Source organism: Sinocyclocheilus rhinocerous, unplaced genomic scaffold, assembly GCF_001515625.1.
Source record: "Sinocyclocheilus rhinocerous isolate Xijiao unplaced genomic scaffold, SAMN03320098_v1.1 scaffold550, whole genome shotgun sequence".
In the NCBI taxonomy this organism is placed as follows: domain Eukaryota; kingdom Metazoa; phylum Chordata; class Actinopteri; order Cypriniformes; family Cyprinidae; genus Sinocyclocheilus; species Sinocyclocheilus rhinocerous.
In genome coordinates this window covers 225,920-235,536 of record NW_015667382.1, presented here as the reverse complement: position 1 = coordinate 235,536, position 9,617 = coordinate 225,920, and the positions used below count along the sequence as shown (strand labels likewise).

General features: G+C 36.8%; 1 pseudogene; it reads left to right on the top strand.

Moving 5' to 3' along the window:
- Nucleotides 1–3,332: 3,332 nt before the first annotated feature.
- On the top strand, nt 3,333–9,205 carry LOC107733902 (cilia- and flagella-associated protein 52-like; annotated as a pseudogene).
- Nucleotides 9,206–9,617: the final 412 nt, after the last annotated feature.

Sequence of the window (9,617 nt, the reverse complement as noted above, 5' to 3'; positions counted from 1 at the left end):
ATATCTCTTTGGATTTGAGACTTTAGTCTTTGCAACTTTACAGATCTTCTTTATGCACCAAGAGCTTGTAACACTCCAAAGAGAAAGGAAAAATTTAAATCGCATCATATGACCCCTTTAAAACGCATTTTTGCCCCGTTTGTGTTGTTTTACTACTTCCAATTGAGGGGATTTCTCTCCACTGGATTCACAGCCGACACCCAAGCATGAATGATTGTTTTATTTATTAAGGATGACGACGACAATCAAGGGCACAAAACATGCCTAAACAGCACGCGTGCGCGCACGAGAGAGAGAGAGAAAGAGAGAGAGAGAGAGAGAGAGAGACTACCTGAATGACTGAGCGCGTCCTCCATCGGGTTAAGTCATATTCATGAAAAAAATTAGTTTGCGTAAAACGCATTTTTGCCCCGTTTGTGTTGTTTTACTACTTAGGCTACACAATTATTTAAAGTATAAAACATTGTTATTTACAATGCACAGCGTGGTTTTTAATCATATTTTTAGGGGGGACAACCCTCAGATGGGGGGGTCCTGTCCCCCCCGACCCCCCCGGGATTTCCGCCTATGATTTGGAGTGACGTGACGTCTGCTGGTGTTGGTCCATTGTGTTTCATCAAGTACAAAGTCAATGCAGCCGTCTACCAGGAGATTTTGGAGCACTTTATGCTTCCATCTGCTGACAAGCTTTATGGAGATGCTGATTTCCTTTTCCAGCAGGACTTTAGCATGACTGATCGCTTCCATGCAACACCTCACTGATGCTGGAATTAAGGAGCCACGACCAAGTATTGAGTGCATAAATGAACATACTTTAAAGAACTTGAGCTTTTCTGTTTCGCAAATCCATTTTTTTGATTGATCTTAGGAAATATTCTAATATTTTGAGATACTGGATTTTTGACTTTCATGAGCTGTAATCTCTAATCATCAAAATTCAAACAAAAAAAAAACATTTGAAATGTTTTACTTTACATGTAATGAATCTAGAATATATGTTTCACTTTTTGAAATAAGTTACAAAAAAAAAGAACTTTTTCACAATATTCTAATTTTTTGAGATGCACCTGTATATTGAACATATATTTACTCGTGCAGTATATATCCATATATTGTCAATGCATATATTTCTGTATATTGAAAAATATAAGCACTAGTTTTCAATATATGGAAATGTATTATGTAATATATTGCAATATATTTTGCAATATATAGGCTATCCCCTCAAAAACAGTGCATAAAGATAATAAATGTATAGCCAAATCATGTCACTCGGCGGCCATCTTTGAAACGCCTGTCGGGCATGCAAGTGCGGCTCCTATCTCTTTGTATGGGGAAACATCAAATTCTCCCAAACTGTTCACTAAGCTTACAATTAAATTTCATATTTGAAATCACCAATGAAATCTGACAACAACTGTGCCATAAATGTGGTTTCTTTTGCTCAAATAGCATTATAAAAAGCTTATTTTTCAGGCTCAGCCAGTGCGCATGCGCAGTCCTAAGTGCGCATCTCAGAACGCTCCTTTGAAGGGATTAGGGCATAGGGATGAGCCCTTCCGAATGGAACGCAGGGTGTTTCTATAGTAACCGGGACTTCTAACGGCAGCTGCAGTGATGCGATGACTTTATTGATTAGCCATTGGCTCTTTTACTCAGAAGGCGGGGTTTCCTGCAATTGAGCAACCATATTAAGCTTTGCATTTTTCCCCATTCAAAATAGGGATGGGCAATACCTCTTGTTTTATTTTCGATCCGATACCCATATTTTCAAGCCCAGTATCGTCGATACCGATACCGATACCACCAAACTAAACTGATCTTTTAAATTATTAAAAGAATATAACCAGTAATTATACTCACTTAATATTAGATTTTAAAGCCATGTTTTTTAACATTTCATAGGCCTTTTTTATTTACACTGTCAGAAATAAAATATACTATAATTGTATTTTAGCCCTTTACTGGGGCTGTAACCTCAAAGGTACAACTATACCCCTAAAAGGGAGCATATTAGTACCATACAAGTATGCATGCTTTAAGGGTAGATAAGTTACAAAATGGTAAACTGTGGTTACTGTAATAAAACCATGGTTAATTTTTGTAAAAGGCTGCCAGGCTGTTGTACCCCTAAAGGTGAAACTTTAGCATATTTTTTTCTGACAGATTTATTAACAGCAATTACAGAACATAACACAATCCATCTGAACTTTTAACAACCAGTTTAAATACATTTACTTGCACAAACTAGCCAATTTAAAATAAGTATTACATGTACACAAAAGTTTGGGGTCAGTAAGATTTTGTAATATCTATTTTTTTTTAAGTCTCATGCACACCAAGGCTTCACTTATTTGAACAAAACACAAAACAGAAACAAAAAAACAGTAAAAGCAGCAATATTGTAAAATATAACAATTAAAAATAACTATTTTCTATTTTAATATATTTTAAAATGTAATTTAAAATGCATCTGTGATCAAAGCTGATTTTATAGCATCATTACTCCAGTCTTCAGTGTGGAAACCGTGATGCATTTTTCAGAATTAATTTTATATATAGCAACAATGTTATGTATGTAATCTAATAATGTGGCAATGGTTTCTTGAGATCTACTTATGCTTCTGATGCTTTTGGGAATCGCAGCCCTATTTAAACAAGCACTGTGAGCAATGCGTCAGCAGCGAACGCTGTCTGTGATTGATTGGTTCTGTCTTTCAGCATTTGCGTGTGTTCCGATGAGCAGGAGAAATGGTTTTGAGAAACACAATTATTCGCTAATATAGTCTATTTTTCCACCTAGAAGCTTATTGTATGCACCGAATTTCTTGATAAATAAATGAATAAAATTAATGGTTAAAATGCACTTTAGAATCGATATTTTTATGTGAGGATCGATCCTTTCAATACAACATCAGTATCTAAAGTATCGATACTTACGGATCGATCCGCCCATGCGTAATTCAAAACAATACGAATGACACGTCTTTGGTATAGCATCGAAAATATTAGCTGTAACTACAAGAACTCATGGGAAGCCATTTACAGTTTAAAACGTACAGAACCAAAACGCTAAATTGAATTCGACTTCCCAATTAATCAAAACAAAAACGCAATATTAATTCAAGGCTTCTGTACAAGTAATTGGGTGTAGGTTTTTTTTTTTTTTTTTGAACAGTTCAAATGAATCGATTCAATGGTATGAACTCTCCTACGCTACTAAGCAACGAGTCTAAACGCAGCGTACTGTTGCCTGGATACGTGTGTTTGGCTCCCGTAGCAAGCAGCAGCCTTTTCGACTCATTTACTCTGAAGCTTAAAGTTGTATGGCAATGGCAGAAGACGCGCAAGAAGTCCCTCAGATCGCATTAGAGGCTGTTATTGGTTTTAATGGTAAGATAAACTGTGAACCTTATCACGTTTGATAGTTTGATCTGTAATACATGGCATTTGCTAAAATGGATGTAATTAAGCGGTACCAAAACATAAAATGTTACATGGTTTTATACAGGGCATGTGTTTTCTGGACTCAAAGTGCATCCAGACAAAGAACATCTCATTTATCCTCTTGGCTGCACTGTTATTATTAAGAGTCAGAGAAGTGGGAAACAAACTTTCCTCCATGGCCACACGAACAACGTCTCTTGCATTTCTGTGTCCAGAAGTGGACGCTATATTGCATCTGGACAGGTCACGTTCATGGGCTTTAAGGTGAGCTGGTGCAATAAAAGAGGAAAAACGCTATTTACACATTGCTTAATAACATCACAGATATACAGTGCTCCCTTAATACTCCGTTCTATAGCTTTCTTAAAATGAGATGGCCATTTCTCACTACAGGCTGATATTATTATCTGGGACTATGAGAAGAAGGAGATTTATGCCCGTCTTGTACTTCATAAAGCTAGGGTTGAAGATCTCAGCTTCTCCCCAAATGATAAGTATCTGGTATCTTTGGGTGGACAGGATGATGCCAGGTAAAAATCTTACTGCAGTGATCTAGAATTAATATTTCCCATATTTTGATGTTTCTTAGCTCTAGTCTCTTAGCAATGTTTAATTAAACAATATATATGATATATATATATATATATATGTGCGTGTGTGTGTGTGTAGTGTGTTTAAAATAAAGTGCTTATCACTTTCTGCAAATGTTGATTTACTGTGGGTTTTTTTTAAGTGGAACTCTGCGTGTATGGGAGCTTGATTTGCCCAACAGAAAGATCCGGCCCACAGAATGCCAGACTGGACAGCTCAAGAGAATTGTCAAATGCCTGGAGGTGAGTAAGAAGCACTGATACTGCCAGTTCTGGTTCTTAATTTTTTTTTTAACCTGCTCGTACCTTCAATGGATTTCAGAGTATTTTTATGTCTAAAACTGCTATATACTGTAGAACATAAATAAACGTAAATGTTTTCCCTGCCTTGCAGATCCCTAACGATGATAATTTTTTCTACTGTGGAACTACTAGTGGGGATATTCTGAAAGTGAACCTGAAGACAAGGTTGCTCAATAGCTGTGGTCCTGTTAAACAAAAATTCAGCAAGGTGATTCTCCAACTATGATTTAACATAATGAGCAGCTAAGAATTTCTTTTCTTGATGTAGTATTTATGTCATTTACATGATTTCTCTTTGCCTCATTTATGTTTCATACAATTTAGCTCTTATTTATTGTACTACACCGTCCAAAGAACATGAGTTAACAGAGACGGTCAAAAGTTGAACAACAAGTCTGAACAAAACTTTTTAACAGACCTTTTGTTTAAAATGTCATTTCACATCTCAAGTGCTTTTTTTGGTGTTGCAGGGAGTGAACACTCTTAAAGTCTTGAAGACTGGTGATATTTTAGTTGGATCAGGAGATGGGATGTTGTCTTTGTGCTCAGGAGGGAATTTCAAAACCATTAAGTATGTAACAACCCTTGTTTCCTCTTCTTTCTTTTGCTCTTTGTTTTCCTCCTTTGTTATTTATTCTTTCTTTCTTCCTTCATCCCATTCAACCACTAATTATGGTTTACTGATCATTTGTAACAGGAGTGTTCAGTTGGAGGAAGGGGTGACATCAGTGACCCTGCGTGGAGATGGGCAGCAGTTCTACGTCGGGACAGAAGCTGCACAGATCTACAGTTTAGGCTACATTGACTTCAAACCAGAACTCATTGCAACAAATCATAACAGTGCTGTAAAGGACGTGGCCTTTCCATTGTGAGTGTGATATACTCCCTTCTGCCACTTGAGGGAGCCATAAGCTTTGTATTGGAATCCTAAGAAAAAAAGCCTCGACTCTCCATATATTTGTGCAAATCCTCTTCCTTCAACTCTCTTTTACACTCAACAGTGGGACGTCAGAGCTGTTTGCCACCTGTTCACAGAATGATATACGAGTGTGGCATACTGAGTCCTCCAAGGAGCTTCTGCGTATCATGGTGCCTAACATAACATGCAACGCTCTGGGCTTTATGCAGGATGGCAGAAGCATCTTCAGTGGTGAGTCTCATACAGGATGATCTATTGATCTGTGCATTAGAAATGTTACTGTAAAATGTGAACTCTATGAAATGGTTTGAGGAACAATCATTTAATAATAATTGTACAAAATGAAAGGCTATTTTTAATATTTATTTATCTATTTAATAGACAGATTGCAAAGTCACAAAATTTTGAAATTTACTTCACATGGTGAATTCATTATAATTAATTATACAAAGTAAAAAAAAAAAAAAAATTATTTATGTTTAAATTATGCGCCAACATGTTAATTGATGAACTTGTTTATCACATTTGGAATTCAATATAATTCTATTGCAGCTTGCTTTAATTGATAACTTTTTTTGCAGCTTGGAATGATGGGAAGATTCGCGTGTTCACCCCAGAGAGTGGGAAGCTGAAGCTGATCATTCATAATGCCCACAGTATGGGAGTGACTGCCATAGCAGCGACCAATGACTGCAAGAGGATTGTCAGTGGAGGGGGAGAAGGACAGGTACAGCACATCAGATACACATCAAAAACTCACTTTTATGAGCTGTGCTCCGGTTTTAAAATAAACACTGTACATTACTGTGCATTATGAGTAATGGACAATTCTGCTTTTCTGTCACATAAATAAATTACATTTTTAAATATATTAAAATTATATTAGAAATAATAGAAAATAGTTATTTTAAATTGTTACAATATGTCACAGTATTAGTTTTTTTTCTGTATTTTTGATTAAATAAATGCAGCTTTAGTGAACATAAAATACTTCTTTTAGAAACATTTAAAAATTCTTTCTGACTCCAAATATCTGAAGAGTAGCACATGTAAGAAATTAGTTACCTTGGTCAAATACTCAGTTTAACTTTCATTATATAACCATATTTGTCCACAGAATGGCACAGCTGGCCAGTCAGAATCAAATTATACAGAGCCATGTAGCCATGTAAAAAGCAGGGATGTTTTGGATTTTTGCAGAATGCAGAATAAATTTATTCTTTGGCATCTTTTGTAATAAAGGTTAGAGTCTGGGAGATATTCCAGGACTCATCTCGTCTCATCGAGACTATGAAGGAGCACAAAGCCACGGTTAACTGCATTAAGATCAAGAGTAACGACAAGGAGTGTGTGACAGCCAGCTCTGATGGAGCTTGCATCATCTGGGACCTGGTGTAAGTTTGAAGAGCATCAAATAATAGACATTTAATGTAGACCTATACTGAGCGAAAGGTCTTGCCCTCAAGTTATTCCTCTGTGCACAAGCCTGTTGAAAAGTTCAATCAACCACCTTTTCATGAACCAAGCATTCAGAGTGCAGATTTGCAGTCTGTTTGATGTAACCTTTACCCATATCTGTCTGTGTTCTTCTCGTTTCCCATCCAGGAGGTTCGTGAGGAATCAAATGGTCTTGTCCAACACCCTGTTCAGTGTTGTATGTTACCACCCTGAGGAATTCCAGATCATCACCAGTGGCACTGACAGAAAGGTACAAGACTTGACTGATCTAGACTGATGTACTGTACTGGCATGTGTTTGAGAGAAATGTGGCCAGAAAGGTGAGAGAGCAGACAGAAAGAAAAAACAGAGATAGATACTGTGTGCACAACAACAAGCTGACAGAAAGCTCTCCCAGTCTCCTGTGGATGTAGTAGGATCCGCTCATTCTACTCTGTGCCAAATAGTCCATCTGCTAGTCTTAGGGCACAGCATCAGTGTCCATTTAAAGACCGCAGTTTATTAGCATACGTGTGTGTGGCTGTGTATTAAACGTACAGTACGTCCATCACACAGAAATATAAGAAAAAATGAGACCCGGCCTTAGTGCTTTAGAAACATTCATATTTTTCAAAAAGAGTAAAGAATTTAGAGCATGATGTTGTTCTGTTTTATTTTAAGACCTTATATTTTTGGAAAGTAGCACAATTTATTGTCAACAATGGTATAAAAGGAAAGTGCGTAACCTTTTGATTAAGGATTTGCTGCAGTTGGACAAAGAACAAAACGGTTTGGTTTAAATTTACCATCTAATAGCAGTAATTAATAAGACTCCAGACTGTAGCCAAACAAACACAAATGCGAGTCCATTGATGTCCAGGAAAAGCAGCCAAATCCAGCACAGAAGGTACAGTACTTGAAAGGACACAATGCTGGGGTCATGCCGGATGCCCAGTGCTGGCGCAAAGCCTGCTGGGACAGATCTCAATGAGGCGTACCATACCTGCTCTGTCTGCAGTTCCCAACAGTGCTCATACCTTTTAAAACTTGATAGAATTATTCTATAATAAATCATAATTTTTTTTCTCTTATTTTTTTATTTGTTTTCAGCACAGGATCATAAGTATGAGGTTTAATACATTCTGACAGTATGTTTTAATGAATGAGAAGCATTCAGAATTAAATAATTTCTTCTTTTTTTTTTTAAGTGAATAATCCAGTTATCAAAAAAGGAAAGCCATGTCACAACAGTGAACATCTCCATTACTGCTGAAATGCAATCAGTGGCCTACAGAAATTAGATTTATGTAATATCTCTTGTATACAGGTTGAGATGCAATAGCCCATGACAAAGAACAACTGAAGGATTAGAACCATTTCTTTTTTCTTATGTTGTTCTATAACAAATTACATCATGATATTTCTGTTGCAATTACATTAGCTCTTTGATACAATGATCTGAGAGCATGCTGAGAAATTATATTGTCTTTATCTGTTTTTATTTTTTCATTATAAAAATTGTTGCTATTTTACTCTTCACCTCTATCAGATTTGCCATCCATCTTTTTTAATTGTATGTTTAGTTTTCATTCATTTATTCACCATTAAAACCATTATTGGGATCTAGACCAGAGTAGGACATTTGAAATGCAATCTTTACCATTGAACAGATTGGCTACTGGGAGGTGTATGATGGTTCTGCAATCAGAGAACTTGAGGGCTCCTTGTCTGGAGCTATAAATGGCATGCACATTTCTGAGGACGGAAAATATTTCGTGACTGGTAGGTACCTTCAGTATCTTTTCACATACGGAGTTATTTCACGGAGTCATTCTTCTGTCATATGGCGGATGTAACGATAACAACAGGTGGCACAATAAACAATATAAACAGAAGTATTTATTATGGTGCCGAAAAGCATAATTCGCAAAACAGATGGATAAATGTCTGCTCACCAGGTCTAAATAAACACTTGCAGAATTCAAACTGATCCCAGCAGTTATTTTTAAATGAGTTTCACAGTTTGAGTTGATGAGGTGCTAATCTAACATTTCTGTTTTTAGTGCAGTTATAATGCTAAACATCAAATCTCTCTTTCAGGTGGAGATGACAAATTACTGAAGCTTTGGCACTATTCTGATGGTGAAGTGACCCATGTTGGCGTTGGGCACAGTGGAAGCATCACAAATGTGAGGATCTGTCCCAACAGCAGATGCATTGTCAGCACCAGTGCTGATGGAGCCATCCTAAGGTGGAGATATCCACAAACCCTAAAGAGTGAATAAGAATATCTAATGCAGTTCAGATATGATAGTAGTTCAGATATACACTTACATTGCATTCCTTCTTCTTGCAAATAATTGTATTGCAAATTAGGTTATGAATCCTTGCGAGATTTAAAGGTACCATTAAACAGTCCAATTCCAGTCATTTTATTGAAATAAAGCAGCATAGAGCCCCAGTTTCGGAGGACTATTGTGAACTGCACTGTCAGCTAATATATCACCTGAGAATCTCCAGAGAGCTGGTGGGGGAGGTTTGGAAAAGTACAGCATCTGCCTGTCCCAAATTTCCTCTCACCTCCGAGGAACAGCCTCAATAATAAATATCTTAACCCCTAACAGTAAGGATATTCGGCCACATACATTTTCAAAAAAAGGTTGCTGTGCTGATTTTTTTGTAATGCCTACACCACAGATGACAGATCTGATGACCTTGTTGTTGCTGATATAAAGACATAAAATAAAGTCAGTAGGCTATCCAATCAAAATTCAGCTCGGTAGTCATATAAACTGTATCTATCTGTCTTGAAGGTAAGGTGTGTGAAAAAAAACCAACAGGTACCTATTAGAGGATAAACCTGTACAGGGTGTCTGATAAAACAAGAAACAGGGTGAAACTTTTGTGCTGAGTTTGCGCTT